The 7,345-nt window shown below is 39.5% G+C and overlaps 1 long non-coding RNA gene across 1 annotated transcript; it reads left to right on the plus strand.

The window, feature by feature from the left end:
- Positions 1-5,888: 5,888 nt before the first annotated feature.
- On the plus strand, positions 5,889-6,612 carry LOC131656496 (uncharacterized). Its single transcript, XR_009300128.1, has 2 exons — positions 5,889-6,096; positions 6,218-6,612. It is a non-coding gene; the product is annotated as an uncharacterized LOC131656496 (long non-coding RNA).
- The last annotated feature ends 733 nt before the right edge of the window (positions 6,613-7,345 follow it).

Below are 7,345 nucleotides of genomic sequence, written 5' to 3' on the forward strand. Positions count from 1 at the left end.
AGATATGAGTGAACACGAATGGATTGATTCGAAACTAGCATATGCAGTGCATTTTTATTTTCATTAAAAACAAACAGGTTTTACATGGAAGAAACATTTAACAAAAACAAGGAAAATTACAAATGAAAATGCAGAAATGAATTGATGATTGCCATAGTTGAGGAGGCTTGACTCCGTCTGGACTTGTTGAGCTTGAATACTTTTTGCGGTTCTTTTCAAACACTTCAGATTACTTCAGAAGAAAACTCCTACAAAGTCACCCAAGAGTTGTAAATTTTGTGTTACTTTAGGGATTCGAGCAATGCGAGTGATGCAATGCTCAAGATAAGAGTACGTCTTGCTTATCCCTCGTGCGGGAGCCCCATGAACCTTTCAATTTATGTGAAGACCATTTGTAGTGAATGATATCGCTTTGGAGTCAATGAGATCTTGGACTTTGTGTTTCAAAATATTACAATCCTCAGTTGAATGTCCAGATGTCCCAGAATGGTACTCACACTTTGCATTTAAGTCATATCCTTGAGGAATCGGTGTTGGAGGGGGCTTAGCCTCCCTTAGTTCGACCAAGGATTCATTGAGTAAATGAGAGAGCAGTTGACTATAAGTCATAGGAATCGGGCCAATCTTCCTTGGTGGTCTCCTCGGCCTTTGTGGACCTCGTTGTTGGTAATTCTGGTGATAGTTAAGAACATGGACCTGAGGATAAGCAGGGAGTTCCTCTTCTCCATTCTCTGAAGTTGCATTTGTTTCACTTTTCTCTTCTTCAGTGAATTCAGGAACATTGGCCATATCTTGGATTTTACCCATCTTTAAGGCGTTTTCAATTCGTTCTCCTACGACAACCAAACTTGAGAATTCGGAGGAAGCACATCCAACCATCATATTCAGATAAGGATCTTTCAAAGTATTCATGAACATGTCCACAAGCTCACGTTCCAAAAGAGGAGGTTGGACTCTGGAAGCTAATTCCCTCCACCTTTGTGCATACTCTTTAAAAGACTCACCAACCTTCTGAGTTAAACCTTGGAGTTGTATTCTAGTAGGAGCCATGTCACTGTTGTACTTGTAATGCTTGAGAAAAGCCTCTGCTAATTCATCCCACGTGCGGACATGGGTTCGTTCAAGTCGTGTATACCATTCAAGGGATGCCCCACTTAGGCTATCTTGAAAGAAGTGCATCAGAAGCTTATCATTTTCTGCATACGGTGCCATCTTGTTGCAGAATGCCTTGATGTGACTCATCGGGCAAGTAATACCCTTGTATTTCTCAAAACTGGGGACTTTGAACTTAGCAGGAATCTTGATATCAGGCACTAGGCACAAATCAACAGCATTCAAACCAGAGGAGCCTCGACCTTCTAAAGCCTTCAATCTTTCTTCCAAGAGATGGAACTTTCTCTCATTTTCTTCAATCGGGAACTTGAAAGCTTCGAGTTCAGAATCGTTCTCATGATGCGAGTCCTCCTTGTTAGGAACTTCCACGGGCACAGGTTTTGATCCTCCATTAGCAACAGTGGTCGGAGTATCCTTGGTCAACTTAGCAACACTTTGTCTGAGCTCTTCTTGCCCTTGAACAACAACATGGAGAGTCTCAAAGAGTTGGGTCATCCTTTCCCCCATAGCATCCAAGTCCTTACGAAGTTCAACCTGATTCTGTTCAAGGCGGTCCATGATTCTCTTCTGATTAATCCTTGTATGATACAGATGTAGGGAAGTCAAATTTGTTGATGAAGCAGAAATCTGGATTGAAAGGACCCCAATTAGCTTCTGATGCGGAACCATGAAATGCATGATATGAATGCAATGTTTCATTTCCGAGGAATCCTAAAGTCTTTTCACACACTTTTCTTTTCATTTTTTCTTTTGAAACCAAAGCTTTCTTTTTTATAGAATATCTTTTCTCTTTTTTTTTTGCTTTTCTATTTCCTTTTTTCTTTTTCTCTCTTTTTTGGAAATAGACTTTAGGATCCCTCATAAATGAAGTGGATAAAGCAATGATGTTATGCAATGTAAAAGCATGGGATCAAGGGTCCACATGATCTGAGTAACCACCACACAATCCTCTGAATAACTGATGTGAAGCTTCTGTACAGGCCAAGTGTCACAGGATCAAAGGTTCGACGCCTTTTTGAATACCAGAATATCAAACACCATGAGAACAGACCAAATAAAGGTCCGACCTCAAATATGAAGAAGCAATGGTATGTAGGAGCCAAGGTTTCCTGTCCCACCCCAATCTCACGGGTATGAAGTCTAGACACGGACAAGTGGTCCCTAATGGTCACTAGGGTCTACAGTTCCCATGGGGTACAAAGTGTTTGAGGCAACAAGCGTGCCAGACACAGTGTTCCATGAAAGAACCTCGCCCAGTTGTGGTACCCCATGTCAAGCTCGATCGTAGCAAGAGCCACGGGAGTCAACATGAGCATCCACGCTAATCCTATGTGTCACAGGCCTGGGTAGTGGGCCTTTTACCTCACACAAACCCCCCACCTACAAAACAAAGCAGAAAAATATGTGGTCCCCACGGGGACCCATAATATAGTCCAGATGCATGATGTGCAAGCAGAAATAAGCATGACATGCAAGCAGAAAAGTAAACATGCAACATATATACAAGATATAGACATAAAAACAACAAATAAACACCCAATAAAATAAAACAAACAAAGGCTAGGATCGACTTGCTTAGGTAGTCCCCAGCAGAGTCGCCAGCTGTCGCACGCTCGCGAAAAAAGAACAGAGTCGCCACCAATATATTTATCCCATAAGGGAAAGGAATATCAGAAAACCTAACAAGGGAAGGAACAAGGTCTTGCGACCAGAGAATCAAGGTACGGGAGTCGGTTACGCAAGGGGAAGGTGCTAGCACCCCTCACGCCCATCGTACTCGATGGTATCCACCTATGTTTGTTTCTATCTAAAGGGTGTGTACTATGTCTATGTCTACATGCGAATGAATGCAAAAGAAATACGGGGAAAAGAAGGAATTATTTACAAGTGTGCTCGTTCAAGCCCCGCGACTTGATGCCTACGTATCCTTTTTAGGAATCAGAGCGCCGTAGTTCGGCTCAAGATTTTCTGTTTGTTTTTGTGTTTTTTAGTTGGGCGGAGTTAACGCTCGCGCTCTTGCATAAGGGGACAGCCTAGGATGCAATAGAGCGGAGATAACAATGCCCTTAAGAAAAGGAGATGAGAGAGACTTTGAGTGTTTCGAGGAAATCCCTTAAGCAAGGGAAACTCGAGTTACTCTTCGGTTTGTGTCTTTTAGAAGTTGGGAACTTACGCCTGAATGGGACCCTTAAGCAAGGGAGATCCAAGCACTCGAACATTCCCTTAAGCAAGGGACGTTCAAGCTTCCATTCCCTTTTTAAGAATTTTCACTTTGATTATTAATGTTTTAAGTATTTTCTTTGTATTTTTTATGGGATTTTATTTGAGTATTTATTAGATGTTTTATGTTGTAAAAGAAAAAGAATGAGAAGAGGGAACTATTCCTAATTTCTAAATCTATGTTATTATGGTCTAAATCTAAAGTTATGGTAACAAAATCCTAAAAGGAGCATACTAATGATATTAACAATGTAGGCCAAAAATATGGCCAAAAACAAGTAACAAAAATCACATGACAATTATACAAAAATGACATGGAAATGGTACAAAAGCAATTCAAGCATTAGTGCAAAATTAAGCTAAAAAAATACTACTATTTTTATGAGTTTTTAAAGTGGGAATTTAAATGTCAAAATTAACCTAAAAATCTAACATTTTTTATGGTGATTATTTATTCTAAAAATGTGACCAAAATATGTGATTTTTATAAGCTTTTTAATGTCTAAAAAAAAAAGAATAAAACTAAGTAAAGAAAACTAAAATCTATCTACTAAGCATGGGCTAGGGGGTGAATATTGAATTCAGTGGTGCAGTTCAGACAATAGGCACCTGGCCCAAACAGAGGAGGCCCAAAGATTTTTTGTGTTGCAAAATATATGGTGTGTGGGCCTATGGGGGGTGCACGCGCAGCAAATCGTGTAAGGCCCAGTAGCATTGTTTTTGTACAGATTTTCCTTACGGCCAAAAACTGAGTGTGACATTGGGCTTAAGGGGTGAGAAAGCATTTTCGGCCCAAGGTTATTATTGTGTAGTAACAGATTTTTTGAAAGAGATAGGCCGGGGGGTGCGGACAGTAATCCGCATGGTTATGGCCCATGGTTTGTTGAGTTTAATCCAATTGTTTATCATTTTTATTATTAGAATTTTATATTGAATTAAAAAAATGAATTAAATAGAAACTAAAAAATAATAGGAATGAAAAGGGGATTAGGGTTTTATTACTTGTGACCCCTAAGCTTCTCACGTTCCTCTCCATCTCTTCTCACGAACAAACGGCGCGGCGGCATTGCCTCGATTCCCTCCGTCTCCGATGATCTTTCCGGCCGCTCACTCCGTTTCGACCTCATCTTCTCTTGTGATTTTCGATGTTCACGCGTTCTTACGGTTGGCGGTGATAATGATGGATGCGATTACCGGTTGAAGATCGGAAGAACGTCGCGATGCTCTTAATACGCAAAGATGAGGATGATTATGTTGGAGGTTGAATTGAAGTGTTGATGATGGTGAGAATTGTCGTCGTTTGTGCAGCTCGATGAAGAAGATGACGCGATGAAGATGCGTTGACAGAGTTTCACGAACTTGTTTGGAGCAGAGATGATGAATATCGATGATGATGAAGAGCTGAGAGTTTTTGGATTGATGTTGTGAAGAAGATCGATTGGAGATGAAGGCTGAGTAGTTGTTGAAGGCGAATGGTGGAGGTAGTTTGAAGAATTGATCTCAAGCAAACTTCTTACAGGTGAAATCTTAGTTCTTCGCTTCTCTGTCTTTGCTCTTTATTCACGATTCCTCTTCTTTCTGCTAAGCTTCTGTTTTGGTTGTTTGTTGCGAGATTGAGAGAGAGAGAGTTGAAGATTGAAGGTGATTGTGGTGATGGTGATTTGCGGAGATCGTATATTGATGAATGTGGAGAGTGAAGATGAAGAGAGGATGAATGGGGAATTGAGATTGAAGAACTGAGAAACTGATGATGATGAATGGGATTGCAGAAAGATTGTTGAAGATGGGAGAAAAAATGGTTGAAGAAGGTGGTCGAAGAAGAAGATTGAAGATGGTGATGAAGTGAAGAGATGAAGATGATGATGAAAATGGTGAATGAAGTGGTGACCGTGAAAATGGAGGAGCCAGATCTGTTTTATAGCCTTTGAAGATGAAGAGAAGCTCAGGTTCTAAGGTGAGTTTGTTACTGATTTCTCTTCTGAATTTTCTGTTAGATGGTTTGTAGAAGTTAGTTTTTTCTATTTTGGAAGTTTGCTTAGCTGGCATAGTTAGTTATGGTCAGTTAGGTGGTTAGAGCTGTTAGGAATTTTCTATTTTCTGTTATATGTTAGTTATTTTTTCTGTTGAGAATCGGTTGAGAGAAGTTGTGAAATTCTGTTGGCTAAGCTGGAAGTTAGAGTCAGTTGAAAATAGTGTGGATCTGATTATTTGCAATGGAATTGACTGTATGCATTCTATGTGAATTTGAAGTAGATTGTGTGGTCTGAAAATGTGTAACTGTTAGGATGATTGGTTTAATATTGAATGTGTATCTGTGCCGTTTTCTTTTCTTGGAATAAGTAGCAGCAATTTTAGTTTGAGGAGGTCCTTCTTTATTGATATGAAGCTGCAATGGTGATTGGTGTAGGCTGGCTTGTGCTGTTATTTGTATATTTCGGAGTCGACTCGGTTTTAATTGCTGGAACTGGGGAGCGTTTGCAGGGATCATTGTAGCGAGTTCTTTTTCTTTATATTGCAGGGAACCGGTGCTTCAGATGGATTTGGCTCGGCTGTTTTGTTTAGCGTGAATGTTGGACTGGGGTTTGTACTGGACTGGTTTTTTATGTGGATAGGTTAGCTTGGCTATGCTTAATGTGCAGGTCTTTTATTTGAAGGGTTTAATTGTGTACAGGGCTGTTTTGTATTGTTTTTTGGATTGGATTTTGAATGATGCAGGGATTTCTAAGACAGGTTCATAAGTAGCATGAGTGTCTTCTTTTGAATGTATGCTGGCTGAACTTGTATTTTTATGAACCAAGGCTTATTTCAAATATGTTTTGGAGTGTATGTGAATTTATATGTATTTTCTGATAAGGTTTTTTTTTTATTTGTGCATGGTGATTAGCTTGGTTAAAGGGGCTGCCATGTATGTTCACAGTATGCAGGTCTTGGAATTTATGGCTGCCAGTTGGAAGTACAAAGAGGAAATTGAAGGTGACTTGGAGTCTGGGTGTTGTCGTCACGTGGCATTGGTTTTAGAAAGCAGGATGAAGATTGGAATATGGCTAAGGATTATGAAAATGAGATATTAGCTTAGACTTAGACAATAGAAAGTCTCCTTGTAATTTTCTCTCTTTTGTAAGGATGATGATGTAAAGATCTTCAGGGTTTTGCCGAACCGGCTCATGAAAGTTTTCACATGATTTGTTTTGTGAATGGGAGTGTATTTTTGTATGACTTTTAGCATATGATATAACTTGTAGCCCGAGTCAACAAGACGAGCTCCCTTTTATTTTCCAATTTGAGAGTTGTTCTATGACTTTCCACTACTTGGATTCAAAGTCCAATCATCCCAGCTTACACTTTAAATCTTTCAAAATGAAATCAGGCCACGAACTCGCAACAGAAGGAACCACTTTAACAAGTGGCTCGTAACATAACCATCCCGTGAATTATTTGCTTTAAATCAATCCCATTTGATTAATTGTATTTTCCAAAAGACTTAAGCCGTTCACAACTCCTTGGATAACATTTCTTTTGAGGAAATAAATAAGCTTGTGCCAAAATCTACGAGAGACCCCTGTTTGCTCCATGATTCTTGATCCTCTACTTTTAGATGTTTTATTTGATGAATGATGCATGTTATGTCAATGACCTAATGGAAAGATACAGATGAATGCAAAGCGTAAGCCAGTTAAAAATGAAAGGGGTAGGACAAATTTGGGGTATGACAGGCCGGATGAATGTCACCGAACATCAATGAAGCGTCCCGATCCTGAGCCGGGACATCGATTGCATTCAAATGATGCATGGGTTAGATGAAATTGTTTTAACCGTTGTAATTTCTTAGATCTATTAGCTTTCTTAATTTTCTGTTTGAAATTTTGTTGTAATATCTATTAATCAATGAATCAATGCATGGGTCTTTTATGGTTCAAAATGCTTCTGTTGTTGTCTGCTTCCGTAGATGGATCTACGGAATGCTTCCGTAGGTGCATCTACGGAATAAAATAAACGTAAACAAAAAAAGGGT

This window comes from Vicia villosa, linkage group LG3, assembly GCF_029867415.1.
Source record: "Vicia villosa cultivar HV-30 ecotype Madison, WI linkage group LG3, Vvil1.0, whole genome shotgun sequence".
NCBI classification, from domain to species: domain Eukaryota; kingdom Viridiplantae; phylum Streptophyta; class Magnoliopsida; order Fabales; family Fabaceae; genus Vicia; species Vicia villosa.